Source organism: Capra hircus, chromosome 9, assembly GCF_001704415.2.
Source record: "Capra hircus breed San Clemente chromosome 9, ASM170441v1, whole genome shotgun sequence".
In the NCBI taxonomy this organism is placed as follows: Eukaryota; Metazoa; Chordata; class Mammalia; order Artiodactyla; family Bovidae; genus Capra; species Capra hircus.
In genome coordinates, this window is record NC_030816.1 from 49,057,875 (window position 1) to 49,073,290 (window position 15,416).

Below are 15,416 nucleotides of genomic sequence, written 5' to 3' on the forward strand. Positions count from 1 at the left end.
GCGGAACCAGGCGGCGCCCGAGGGCGGAGAACAGGTGGCCGCGTGGCCTCTGCCAGGTAGCACGGGGACTCGGGGGCTGCGCGGCGCGGTCCCCGGGCTTCGCCTGACCCCGGCCCGGCTAGTGGCCGCCTGCCGCGGAAGCGGCCCGGAACTGGGGGGATCTGGGTGGGGCTCGCCGCCGCCTAGTCTCTCCTCTCCTCTCCCCCTTCCCTTCCGGCTCAGCCCGCTGGCCCAGACGTGACCCCCGCGCAAGGTGTTGTCGCTGCGCGCTGGCTGGGCGCGCGTGATTCATGGCCTCGAGGTCGGGGCCGGTGCAGGCACGAGCCCTTTCTTGGCTCGGCCAGAGTGTGAGAGTGTCTGGAAGGAGAGGCAGGTCATGGCAGTGGGGCCCCCGGGGACCGGGGCGGCGGCAGAGATGGAGGAAGAGAAGTAGGTGACGCGGGCCAGAGAGGCTCGTCCCCTCTGGCCCCGGGGCCGGCGCCAGCGGCGGGTCCCCTCGCGCCAGCAAAGTTTGGAGCCGCGGGCGCCGCGCGCCGGTCCCTCCCCGCACAGTTCCCTCGGCGGGGTCTGTGCCGCCGCCGCTGCCAGGGCAGGACAAAGGCTCATTAACACGTGATGGGACCGCGCTTCATAAATGGGACCGGAGCGAGAGGGAGCCAGAGCGCGAGCGCAGGGAGAGTCGGGGACCGCGCGCGCCGGGCGAGGCGACGGGCGCCCGGGCTGGCGGAAACGGGCGGCCCCACGCCGGGCCAGGCGGGGCGAGCGGGAGGACCCAGCGAGGAGCCCCGGCAAGGGGCGAGGCTCGCGAGCGCAGGGGGCGCCAGTCGCGATCACCGTCGCGGGCTGGCGCTGGAGGCAGGGGACGCCGGCGCGCGGGCTGAGCGGACCGACTGACTTCCTGACCGACCGACGGAGGCACACCCCGCTCCACCCCACCCCTCCTCGCCCGCATCCCCGCGCCGGCGCCGCCTCCCTCTCGCGACTCCCTCGGCCACCCCTTCCTTCTCCACTTCTTTTCCGCCTCCGCCTCTTTCTCGGCTCCCGCGGCGCCAGTGCCTTCCCCTGGCCCGGGCGGGGCGCCTCGGTTCCCGGCAGAGCTCTCCGTAGAGTCAGGTGGGGGGACGTTTCGTTCAAGCAGAGAAGCAGCCCCTGCGCCGGGCGAGAGGTGCCGAGGGAGCTTCTCCCGCGAGGACCGGGGGATGCGAAGGGTAAGACCTGGTAGAGTTGCATTTGTAAATACTTCTTCCGCCTCCCGCCCCCTCGGGTGCTGACCAGTGTGGTTCCCAAGTGTCCTTCGTGGAGTTCTGATTCCGTGTGAGCGAATTGTGCACTGATGTTTACTAAGCCGTAGAGCCCCAGCCTGTTAACTGTGGTCTCTGCTACTTCTGGAGGTTTCTACCATTTACTAGTTATTGAATGTGTGAGCACCTGGCTGTCTGTATGCACTGATGTCTGTTTGTGGAAAATGTGTAATTGTGCATGTTTGAAAAACGGGTGCTTGAGTTGGTGCTTAATGTCTCTAAACCCTATCAGCAGCTGAGTCTTCCTGAAGAAATACATCGATCTCTGCACCAAACCTAGAAGCTGTCCAAAGTCGGATTATTAAATGTCATATAAAGAAATGTATATCAAGTAATAAACTTTTGCATATAAAAATATAGCTACAGGAACCACTTTTCTTTGAGGAAAAAAATTAGCATTTAACTGATAACTAAATTTGAATGGTGATGGAACCATTGAATTCAGAAGTAGCCATTAGATGAAAAAAAGTTGGTGTTGTCTGTTTAAAAGACATTTCTTGCCAAGGCTCACAATCACAAATGATCAGCTCCTGTGAATGAGAATGTGTTTGCTGTGACAGACCTGAGAAACTGTCATTTGGTCATTTGAAAGTTTAAAAGCATCATGCGTATTTCTGATTTTAGTTTTCAGTTGAACAGATGAGAAAAAAATGAGTCACCTATTCATTATTTTGTCTCGCATCTTTTGTATTTTCCTTCAGATAGTGCTGTTCTTGCCTTTGTTGTTATTTTCTTCATGTATTAGCATCCTCGGGCATTTAATCCAATAAGAGATTAGAACAGATCTACTGGTTTTAAAGGTGTTGAAATATATCTCAGTGGGTTCCATAACTTCTTCTCATTTTTATTACCAAGTTAATATCTTTTGAACAATGGGGGAAATGCAATTTCTCTGGGGAAACTCAGTGGACACTGAGTATCAATGGGTGACCACTGCCATCAATCTATTTTGCAGAATCCTGAGAAGCTCAGAGCAACCAACCTTTAAGGTTCCCATAGGACTTTATCTGATTTAAAGTGTTGTTTTTCTAATCCCACCCTGCTGACAGTTTGCAGGAGAAGATACACTGATTGATTTTTTTTCTCTCTCCTTTTTTTCCCTGGTACTCCTTGCCCCTCCTCTGTTCTCTAACTCATTTAGGACCAATGTTCTCAGAAAGGCTACGTATAGTTTCTTAAGTGACACAGATTATTTTCTGATTACCTATACATGAATAGAATCCATGCATCTCCAGAATTTTAAACATTGCATACTGCAGGCAGTTACTGAGGGTGCAATAACAGTTACCACAGTTAGGCAAGACACTTGGATATGGTTTGTAAAAACTATCTTAGGTTATCAAGAGAACTTACTGTAAACGAACTCTTTTTATACTAAAGATGTCTCTACTCCAGGCAAGGAGCAGTCTTGGCTCAGGTAGGTATCAAGTGTCTGACCGGGAAAGGTTTCCTTGTGTTCCTAAGCCTTTCTGGGGTAAAATAATGCCACAGTGGGGTAATGCTTGGTTCTGACCTTTCATAAAGAAAATTACTATGCTTTCATATTCATGGTTAAAAGGCACATTATATTCATATCTCCCCCTTTAATAGACAGCATCAGTAAATATGCATATTAAAAAGAATGTTATGCCCTGTCCCTTAAAAGAAGCTGTAAATGACATTATTCACTTTGGAGAGAGAAGATTCACCTTCCGGTGGAAAAAAAGTCCCATCTTACATTGGAGTAGTGCTCGGCTTTGTTTGTTATCTACTGTTTTCTGTCTTTTTCTGTTACCCTTTTCCCAGTGGACCACGTGCCTCCCTGTCTCGCCTGTGAGATTGTTCTTCTCTAATAAGCCTAGCTGCAGGATCACTGTGTTCTTTTTGGCATTTCAAAATGTTAAAATAGTGAAATTGTTAAATGTTACCAAGACGAAACTGCTGGGAATGAAATTCTCCAGAAGAACCACTATATTTGTGGCTTGTCATAGCCTCTTCCAAAAGAAAACTCCTTGAATCGGGTTACCTCTTTTCTCAAGAAAGCAGCAATCCCAGTGGTTGTGCTGATATGTGTTTAGTATGCAGTGTCAGCTTATTAAATTACTAAGGCAAAGCCTGAAAAACTCTTTCAAAACAATGGTGTGACATACTTCTTTGCTTTAACTCGGAACTAATATTCACCACCAGGAAATTTAGACAGGCTCTAAGGTTGTCTTGCCTATTAAGTGGAATTAGAATTGGAATACTTGGCTTATCAGAATAAACTATTATGAAATGGAACTTCTCATAGCAGTTTTTAGTTCACCAGACTTACCAAATGTTTCTTCCCAGAAAACAGTTGGCCTAATAAGGAAAAGGATTATTTCCCATAATTAGCTCTCCAGGAATGCTGCAAAAGAGAGTAATAAATCAAACTTGGAAATACCTCACAACACATGATGAGTAAAACAAGATTTGGTTATAGCATCTTGAATTTGGTTAGGAAGATGGAGCCTGCCTGTTAGTCTGCTGCCTGTTATTCTTGGGGGTAATGATGGTAGTTCCGTTGCGTGAAGCACACAGATGAGAGCTTTCATTCCTGCAGAAGGGGATGCTGTGTCACCACCAGTGTAAGTCTGTCTCTTTTATTTTTGTATTCATCATCTTCTAATTGAACTAACAAATTAGAGTGAAGCCAGCCTTTGGGCTTAAATTATTTATAATTCTGCTTCTGACTCTGAAATCACCTGGATCCAACATTGCTTGAAAAACTATGCCAAGGCCAGGTTTCTATATTGCATATCTATATTTTGAGGGGCCATAAACTCTTCTGAGTTTTTTTTTTTTTTCCATGGATGAAGGCTGGTGGAAAAGTTAATGAGGAAATCAAAACCACTGGATATATTTTGCATTGGTAAAATTTTAGCCTCCTGTTTTCCCTCCGAGTCTCCAGTTCTTGCCTAATCCTGTTCTCATGATAATATTAACTTTACAGTATAACCACATGAATCCTGTTTTTGAGGGATTGGAAGGTTCAGCACTTTGTAACTAAATTGCTCTTCAATGTTTTGAAAACCATTTATCCACTAATCTATATTCTTAGGTTAGATTGAGTTAACCTCATAACATATTGCAGATCAACTTAGTTTTCTCCCAAATATTTTCTGGACTAAAAGAAACAATAAATATCATCCAGAGTATATGTAATGTCAAGTTATAGATTGCAGAATTTAAGATGATAGGATGTATAAATACACCTTTATATGTGTATATGAACAAATTTTTTTTCCTGGATGTATAATTACAACTAAATTAAAAATTAAGACATGTTGCTTGATATATTTGAACATATGATTCAGATTTTAAATAAATTCTACAAATTTGGGGAAATGTCCAAATTCAAGGGAACTGTGCCGATGGACATGGACAACTCAAGGCCAAAGGAAGTACCCACCTTGAATCAAAACAAGACTGTTCTTATTTTCCAGGAGAGTGGAAATCTGTTCCAGTCTCCTATGTTCTAAGAATCTTGCGAAGATGCCAGGATGGGCAGCACCACATTCAATTATAGTTTTCTCATAAACACTGACTGTTGTGTTTAACACAGTTTTCACTGGTTGTTTATTAATTTTGAGAAGAAAGTTGGGAGAAGATACACAAGGTTATTATGGGCTTCTCAGGTGGCGCTATGGTAAAGAACCCGCCTGCCAGTGCAGGAGACGTGAGCGACATGGGCTCCATCCCTGGGTTGGGAAGATCCCCTGGAGGAGGGCATGGCAACCCACTGCAGTGTTCTTGCCTGGAGAATCCCATGGACAGAGGAGCCTGGTGGGCTACAGTCCACAGATTACAAAGAGTTGGACACAGCTGAGCATGCACACACACACACAAAGTTATCACTATGTCACAAGATGCATATTAATATAGTTCCATTTCTTGGATAAAACACATTATAATGCTATTACAAGTAAGTTAAAACTATGGGAAATTTGTGAGGAGAAAAGGGGAAGGCTCTTTTAGTGGTTTTCCAGTGCTTCTCTTGGTACTCCTCAAATGATATGAGGTTAGATGAACTTCTGTCTCAAACAGGCCTGCATGGATAATAGGTATGTCTATGACATATCAGTGATCAGAGGTCAAAGTTGTTGCTTCAAGTAATCAGTGTGATTACCTCTAGTTCTTACCATAAAATATTTACTAAAAAGCTTTCCCGGGTTATATTTCTTTACTGAACAAGGTGCCTCATGGAAAATAAAGTACATTTCATTGTAACAGTTTTTCTAGGGCAGTTGAGATGACAAATATATTCTTGATCTGATTTTCATGGCTGCTTTCCATATATTGGAAGTACTTTTCATATAGATGATTGGTGAATAACTTTGGAATCTCCTCTAATTTGAAAGTTTCACTTGGACAGGTTAATTTCATAACTTAGGGAGCATGGAAATCTGAGGGTCAGAGGTGCATTCATATAGGTTTTTGAGGAAAGAACTGTTTACTCCCCTAATCTGAGCAAATGGGTCTGGCAGAGTCATTGCAGTTGTACTGAAATACTATGAGTTCCGTTTGAGCCCCAGCTGGGGAAATGTTCACACCTGCACTTTAGGAAAGCTTTCAAAGTTTTGCTTTGCTTGTTTTCTTTTGTTAGTGAACATGTGAGTTGAGACTGGTCAGATGGGAATTTGTGGTTTTGTTTTTGGTTTTTTTTTGGCCGACTCATTGTTTTTTACCCCCTAGTGCTATTATTGCATTATAGTCTGTCCTTTCGAATAAGCCTCTCAAAGTAAATTTTGCATTTTTGAATGAAAGGATTTAAGTTCCATTTTCTTCTAACACAGATGAAAAATCTTTTTCCCCTAGAAGTATGATATTTTATTATCTAATGTCTTATTTTTCCACTGTGATTTGGATTTTTAATTGTTTAGAGTTTGGATTCGTTGAAATGAAATTGGATACCTTTGGCATGATTCCTTACCATCATTATCAACTCTGAATAGCATTAAAATTTTTTTTTCACTTCAGGAGATAAAGTACAGCATAGTTTCCAAAATTCAACAGTGTAATATCTATTTTTTTATTCTCACTCGCAAATTCTATGCTATTGCTTTTTAAAGAAAAGCAGAAGCGTTTTTCAAAGATGTGCCAGGCAATCTGTTGTGGGAGTTGAATATACTGGCAAATGCTTTCACAAACTGTGTATGTCAGTAGTATATTTAAATATAATTAAAATAAAATGTAATTAGGAAAGAATGTTTTTCAAAGTTTATGTTGACATGGGAGGGTTCCCCTCTTTCCTTTATCATTTGTTTATCCCTTCTTTAGGCCATATATTTAGAGGAAATAATTGGAGTCAATATGAGTTCTGTAAATTGAGTTAAAAGGAGTCTTACCTTTAAATTGGTGATAAATTCCAGTATGCTTAAAAAAAATAAAACCAAATTTCCACCTTCACATATAGACATTTGAATAGGAAATTTTATAACCTTGATTTCTGTTGGTCTTCCCTGGTGACTCAGATAGTCAAGAATCTGCCTGCAATGCAGGAGACCCCCAGGTTCGATCCCTGGGTCAGAAAGATCCCCTGGAGGAGGGCATAGCAACCCACTCCAGTGTTCTTGCCTGGAGAATCCCATGGACAGAGGAGCCTGGTGGGCTAGAGTCTGTGGGGTCGCAAAGAGTCAGACACGACTGAGCGAGTAACGCTAACTAACTCTGTTGGTCAGGTGGCTAAAAAAGATGTTATTAATATAGCAAGTGAACCACTATCATAGGTGGTATGTCTTTGTCACTCTTGTTTACTTCTAACTCAGTTATATTTAAATCAACTTGATTTATTCCTTTGTAAGGGAAGTTTATTTTAATACCACTGTGATCTGTGTATTCTGGTTTATTCCAGCATTATTTCTTAAACGGATCATATTTTCAACTCATTTCAATGCATAGCTACCAGAATTTCCAAATGTTTTCTCTAGCTTTTGTACAAGTTGTGGGGAACAAGTGATATGCACATGAAGAAAAATGAAAAAAAAGATTTGGAAAAGTTATACAACCAAAGTAAGCTCATGATTAGCTCACAACCAAAGTAAGCAAATGATTGCCCAAAGAATTCTGTGTTTTTGCCTGTGTGGGAATATGACTTTAGAAAATATACAACTACTTTTGAAAATTAGATCTAAGTTCATACACACCAGAAAAGGGGGAAATGTTTGAATGATTTTAGTCCTCGGCTAAGGAAACTAATTATGAGTAATCTGTGATCCATTTTTATTGATGAAATAATTATAGAGGAAACAGTCTGCCCAGAGTCATATATTTAAGTGCTTGGGGATATATTTCCATGTATTTATAACTTGTAGGTATTTTTGAAAGATCTCTGCCAGCTATAAGCAGTGAAAATTGCATAATTACCGGGGTAGTTCTGTAAGATAATTTGCAATAGATTTGCATTGGTTGGGCCTACTGCAAAATTTCCATTTTAGTTTGTCGTTTTCTGGGTTCATCTCCTGTGATACATTATTTTATGGTTTGGGGGAAAAGAAGAGCAAACAGAAATATTTCCAGCTTAAAAAGAAAATAAGCTGGAGTGTTACTTTTATTTTTTCCTGTTCTTTTATGCTCAGTAATCATGAGTTCCTTCACAATGGTGGTGAAAGACGTGGTTAGCGGTCCTATCAAACTTTGCCTAGGCTTTGTAAATAGAATTAAGAAAAAATGGTATGCAGTTTTTAATTTATGTCTGCAGCTGAGTAAGTACATGTTATGTCTTGAAGCCACTTTTCTTTGCTGGACAAAAGATCTAGCAAATAAGTTTCCTGAAAAAGTGCAGAGAAGCTTGGAGACTGAAAATCCTTGAGAGGTTCTTCACTCCTTACCCTCATTTTCAGGCTAGACTACATTGTTCTATTTCAATCAAATAGAAAAAAGCTTGGTTTTAAAGATCTTCTGTGGGAGGTTATTTTATATTATTTTATGCTTCCTTTACAATCCTTTTCAATGATTGAAAAACCTATACTCATAGAATATTCTTTCTTCCTATCTAACCTCGATACTTCTTAAAGGTTAGTTCTATTTTCCTCCTTCATCTAATCTTTTTCACGGGTCTCCATCATCTTTAACAATGGTTCTAAAACCTCAGACTGTCTTAGACTCTCCTGGAGGCCTTGTGAAAACACAGAAGTGCCCCTACTCAGAAACACAGAGTTTTTGATTCTGTAGGTCTGATGTTGGACCTGCGACTACATTTCTCTCTAGTTTCCAGGTGATGCTGATGCTACTGGTTGAAGAGCATCCCTTCAGAGCCATTGACCTATAAAGTTGTTTCCCAGGTGGCTCAGTGGTAAAGAATCTGCCTGCCCACGTAGGAGATGAAGGAGACCCTGGGTCGGGAAGATACCCTGGATGAAGAAATGGCAGCCCACTCCAGTATTCTTGCTTAGAAAAATCCCATGGACAAAGGAGCCTAGAGGGCTACAGTCCATAGCGTAGCAAAGAGTCAGACATGACTGAGTGACTGAGCGCGCATGTACAACTTCTAAAATAACTAGGTGTTCACTTCCAAACCACACCTATAAAATAACTAACTAGGTGTGCACTTCCAAACCACATGTGATTTATCAGACTGTTCTTCAAGATGTATGCTGAGATGTCCAGCCTGTGCTCAACTATCTTATTTCCCAGTTCTTTATCTTTATGTCATTTTTCTCAATGCTTTTAGTTCCTCAACTCTGTTCAAAATCATATAGCTGTATCACACAAACCTTAATTCAAAATCAAGCTCTCAAATAAGTATAATAGAACTACTTCATAGTTTCAATGGCATGAAAATTCTGACCTTGCATACAATTTGTTACATTTCCAAAACATATTTTTACTTCATTATTAAAACCAAATTCTTCTAGTTCTGTTTGTACATTATAATGTGCATCTTGAAAGCATATTTTTTTTCTGCTTATATCATGTATTGCTCATACACACTGAAATTTTTTTTTATTAAAGTAGGTAATTTTCAACTAAAGTAGGTGATATGTAAGTACCTAGTTTTTAAAATCACGTTTAAATGGAACCCTGAACTTAACAATAAAAATGTTTAAAATTATTCCAGCAAGAAAATGATAGGAAGGAAACTGAGTTATTTAGAAAGCTACTGTATCCTTGATTTGTATGAGTATTTGAACAGATACTAACTTCTCTTGTGAAATATTCCATTTTAGCTTCTGTAAGAATAGAAAATAATTTTCCATTCTTTTTCATCACAGAGTTATGACCTGTGTTGGTGATTTCATAATTGAAAATTGGAAAGCCAAATGTTTCATAAAATAGAAATGAGTTGAGTTTGTTATTAGAATTGATTTTGGGCTCCCAAGATATTCCCTTCTTACTTTTAGCATCTCTTGGCATAAACATGTCATTTGTTTGCAGTATAACTACTTTCCTTTACTCATTCTTAATTACTTTCTTGAGGCAGAACTCCAAATACTTACAATTAATTTTTATCAATATATTAAATTTTCTCAATGCCCTTTTGCCTCAGAAAAATAATTAGAAATTTTGTTTTTGTAGGCAATAGTAAATACCCATTTTAACCCTCTCTAACATGTTTTCTTATTTATGTTTAAATTAATTCAGTTGTAAAATGCATAAAATGTTGTAGCAGGAGAAGTTGCTCAACCAAAGCAAGAACTGTATCCACTGAACTGAGTAACAAACTGATTCCTGAGGGCTTATAAAAGCCACTCCATCTAGTGGCTGAATTTTCACATAACTTCTCTTGACAAGTTGTTTTGAAAACACTCTTGCACATGGAGAAACCACTTGGGAAAAATCAGTGCATAATAGTATGCATTTGAAGAAAGGAAAAAGTCCATTATAATCATAGTTTTATATATTGTCTTTAAAGGTCTATCAACAGTGTATAATTAGAATTCATTCACAGTTGTGCATCTCAAAAAAATCTCCTTGTACATCGTTTTTATGTGGCAAAACATTGAGGTTCATAATACACCAGGCTGAACAAGGATCAGAATAAAAAGTAAATACCTAACCTTTGTCCAGAACTTCTGCTTGCCATCAATATAACTTCTGTTTGAAACTGAGATCAAAGATCCTGGGATAAATAGTTGTTGATGTCTTCCATGTAACTTTTACATCTGGGCAGTTCTTTTCAGATGGATGTTTGTATAAGACCAAGGATCAGGTTTACTTCCCTAATGATCAACAGACTTTATGCCAAAGAAAACTAGCCACAGTTAAAAGTCATTCTGCTAGGATAGCCCTGCTCTGTTGCCAACACTGATTTAGTAAACAAGCATTCTAATGCCAGGCACAGGGCCAGGCAGAGGACATTCAAGACCATATACTCCAAGTCTCTACTCTGGTCTCAAGGTGTTCATGATCTGAAGGGTTTAGACACAAGAAGACTGCTATAGAATGATTCAGCATTGCCTATAGTCTCTTCAGGGAGAAAACTTCAGAGCACATGTAGGAAGGGGATTTACCCCAGTCAGTACTGTTTGATGATGACGTACCATCTGCCTGTTACATGTATTCATGTCCTACTCACTACTGTCTTCTGTGGAAGGGGAAGGGCAGATGAATGGACCTTATTTGAAGGGTTTGTTGGAAGGGAAAATCGTTTCCCTTGTTTCCTTGACCCACATCCATTATCTAGGTGTGATACATGGATATATAATATCTGCAGTGTTCAGCAGGATTCCTAGGTGGCGCTAGTGGTAAAGAACCCACCGGCCAAGGCAGGAGACTTTAAGAGATATAGGTTCGATCCCTGGGTTGGAAAGATCCCCTGAGGAGGGCATGGAAACCCCCTCCAGTATTCTTGTCTGGAGAATCCCATGGACAGGGATGGCTGGCGGGCTTCAATTCATAGGGTTGCAAAGAGTTGGACACGACAGAAGTGACTCAGTACGTGCACACACACAGTGTTTAGCACAGAGTACATGCCCAATAAAAACTTTACACAAAGCATGTAAAGGGCCTATAACTTTATATCCATCTGCCACCTTGCATGTAACACAGCTCTGTGCCTGTGCCTTTGAGTGCCAGAAGTCAGTCACATGCTCTCCCTGTTTGGAGTCCTTCTGAGGATTTCTTCTGCCTGGATTCCAGGCGAGATCTTAAGAACTTGACCACAGAAAGGCAGTCTCTCTCTGGGCCTAAGAAAACCACTCTGCTCCCAGTGGAAAGTGGAGTGATTTCCATTGAGTCTGAATATCTCTGTATGGGCAATGGATGTTTCAAGCTTTTGTCAACAACCATCATGTCTCGTTCAGACATGAAGAAAGTGCCCTCTCCACTCCTTGCAGATGTTGTGGAAAGTGTCATTACTGTCCACAGTCCTTATAATTGACTACTGAAGGAAAAAAAGGGTCTATATAAGTTTTTTTTTTTTAATAATGGCAAAGACAAGTTAGATTTTATTACTTGCCAACAGCCACTGCAAATAAGGTGTTAATCCAGGGCTGAGATTTATAGCTTATAGTTAATTGTTATACTTTGTCCCTAAAACCCGTGGGATAAGGATGATTTGCAAGTGCTCTGGGCGACTTTTTTTACTGTTAGCAGATCTTTCTTTCTGATTTTAGTTGTTCATGTTATAAAATTATTAAGTACCATATTTATTACCTCCTTTCTCAAAGTTAGTTCTTTCCTTTTCCTTAAAAATGGAAAGAAGAATGGTTTCTGGACCTCAAAGTTGAGAGCAGAGGTGTTGACTTAGGCAGTCCTGGGTTGAAGTTCCAACTCCACCCTTTCTAGTAGGAAACGCTGGGCAAAAGAATTTCACTTCTCTAAGCCTCAGTTTTCTCATATGTAGAATGGGAATTGTAATAACACCTAATTTATGTAGATATTAAACAAAAATAGTACATAGCCTTAGCATGATGCCTGGCACATAATGTTTCTGATTTAAAAATATTTGGGAATTGGAATTTTCACTGTCGTGCATTTAATTACCTTAGTCACCTAATCACTTTGAGATCTGAGCCTGGGGAAACAAGACTTGATTTTTAGTTGGACTTCTTTTGTCTGTTCATGGATTCAAAGAGAAGATACTTTTTATGTTATTGAAAGATGAATGAATAAACCCAAAGTTGTGTTGCTCCATTGGATAACATGTTGCGCATTTTAAGTTATTGCTGTCCTTGACAATGACCTGTAAAGATAACCTGCCAGTTGGGTTCTGCATATTGCTTTTGGCCTTTATTGATCAAATCTCATATGCCAGATAAAGACAGTCTTATGGAGTATTTTGTATATGGACCATGGCTTCTATGAAATCAGAAAGCTGCAAATTCTATTTTAACAGATGGCTGCTTCAATTATGCTCTTTACAGCTTATATAGAAAAGGTATCTCCCTCTACCACCAGGCACCCCTCCCTCCACAAATGCAAAGGCACTTGGTAGGAGGAAACATCACAATATCAGAGCAAAATTAAATGATTAATGGAATTGGTTATAAGAGTCAGCAAATCTAAGGAATCAGTTCATTTGTATCATTAATTTGCTTTTGTGATAGGCTTTCCTTCTAGCATTGTCACCTAATAGTGAGTGCTTAATTTGATGTTGTTTAAAGGCATCATTTCTTGAGCCCTAAAATTCATTATGTTTCAATAAGACTTCAAAAGTTAAATAAGTAGGCATATATAAAGGATAAATTTGAACTGAAATATAGCCTTATAAATATCCTAATGCTATTTAGTTCATATTAATTGGTATTTTTATGAAAAATCTAACACTCTTATTGTTAGTGAGAATAGACCAGAGAAAAGGGTGCATTTAATAACTTCTGCTGTATATTACAAAATACAAGAAAAGCTAAAGCTATCAGAACCAACCGAGCATTACCAGCATAATGGAATTATCTTTTATATTAATAGATGAGAAAGAGAACATTAACACAAGGAAGAAGAATTTGGTATTTTTGCCTGAATCATCAGGATAATTAAGTCAATCTTTGACTTTGCTGTGGAAGATGATGCAATAAGTAACCAAACTGCTTGAATAATTCCAAAGCTCAACTGGTTGGGCAAGAGTGAGAAAAGACTCAATTGCCCATTCAGCTGTAACAGAAACATTGTTCATCTAGTTGTAATGTTGGCACATGAGATCTGCCGTGTATATGGAGGACATGCCTTAGACATAATGCAGTTTAAATTTTCCCTACTAACTTTAGAGAAGTACATGAGCAAGTTATTTTTCTTGATCAAATTAAGATAAACCAGACTTGTTCCCAGAAACGAATGGAACATAACAAATACATCCACTGGCACCTTCCTTCTCTTGAACCATTCACAATGCTCTTTTATGAGGTTAGCCAAGAAGATGAAGAATTGGCCTAGAGCTCCTATATTTAATGTCCTGAATGCCTATCAATCTAGACACGATGAACTTGGCATTGTTTCCTTAAAGCATTTACAAACTTAGAATCTAGAAAAGGAGCCTGGTGGGCTGATACAGTCTGTAACTACAATGGGAGCAGCAGTGTTTCTGATGCTTTTAGAGGATTTTCTGCCTTCCTGGATATGACATCATGCAGGAATCTAATACTGTTTAGTGCCTTCCCACCCCACACCCCCCCAAGATGCTACAAGGATTTTGACTCCAGAATCAACAGTGACAAATACCTAAATTACTTAAGTATCGTTCTATAACAAAGAAGATCCTCAGTGGGGCAATGAAGATTAAAATACTCTGTTATTAAATTATATTGATATAGAAAAGACTATTTTAAATCTTGTTTTGAAGACTTACTCCATGCTCATCCTAAGCAGAACATGTATATTTTATACCCTTAATAGTTATAGAAGCAAAAATATGGACTCTGAATAGACTTTTAAAAAAATTCCATGCTGCTAAACCCATGAAAATTTCTTGATGACACTACAGGCTGCTGGTTGATATATAAGTTTGGAGATGGTGGATGGAGAAGTGGGTGTGCATAGAGCTGGAAAAAAAGAACAGGTGGTATTATTCTAAAAAATTGAAATTTATAAAATAATAAGATTCAATGTATTAAAGTATTTTTATTATTGTTATTACAAAGGACTTTCCAGATGGCTCAGTGGTAAAGAATCCACCTGCCAATGCAGGAGATGCTGAAGACACAAGTTCAATACCTGGACCCGGAAGATCCCCTGGAGGAGGAAATGGCAATCCACTCCAGTATTCTTGCCTGGAGAGTCCCACGGACATGGGACCTGGTGGGATGCAGTCCATAGGGTCACAATGAGTTGGACACAACTGAGCAACTGCACATGCATGCTTAAAGGCATGACAGCCTAAATTAGAGTATGTTGCTTATTTTTTAAAAAAGCAAAATTCTAGGAAAATCATCTTAAATGTCATTCAGTCATTCTTTTAGTATAATAGTAATAAAAACCAACTGCTTATTTAATAGGTGCATCTACGCATCTTGCTGAAAATTTGCAATTATGATTTTCCCAGTAGCAAACAAAAGCAAAATTAATGGTAGCTGCATCCCCCACAAAGCCTAAGCTGTATTACTAATGAACTCTCAAAGAACACTCTCATTGCAAAAAAAATAATCAGGTGGAAATTACTGTAATAATCCAAATGTAGAAATAAAGGAAAGAATTACCAAAAATGCAGAGAACAGTCTTCCTGCCACGATGCCATTAACTGTTAAAATAGACTGAGCACGGTGGTATTTTGACATTATTAAGATTCTTGAACCGCACAAAATCCATGTACATGTTAAACTGCATTCTTTAATTATAAAGTTGGCTTACATTGGACAGAAATTACTGTATATTTCATAACCATGCCATGCCCTGCCTCTGATTTTAACAAGCTAGTTTGTTTTCATGAAAGTACTTGGTCACATTAAAATGGGAAATTGTGATCACATATGTGATGATCTTAATATAGAGTAAATCACAGACATGCATGTTTTGCATTATTGAAATAAGGTCCATGATTATTTGTCTTTACTGAGAAAGCATTATAGCTCTTCCAAATGCTAACATTTTCATCCTTGAGGACATACCATTAGGCAGATTTACCTAGATGGGCTGGGATAGGAAAGAGTGATTTAGTAGGAGGTAGTCTTAATTACTGCTGGCAAAATGCCGTAATTGGTGCTTGTAAGAGTCTGGAAGACTTGAATATACTATAAAATGCAG

The 15,416-nt window shown here is 39.7% G+C and overlaps 1 protein-coding gene across 1 annotated transcript in view; it reads left to right on the plus strand.

The window, feature by feature from the left end:
• CNR1 (cannabinoid receptor 1) overlaps window positions 724–15,416 on the plus strand; it is a 30,560-nt gene continuing 15,867 nt past the window's right edge. Inside the window, exon 1 of the mRNA XM_018053156.1 lies at window positions 724–1,208. The gene's annotated coding sequence lies outside the window, so the exon portion shown is untranslated. The remainder of the gene's footprint in view (window positions 1,209–15,416) is intronic.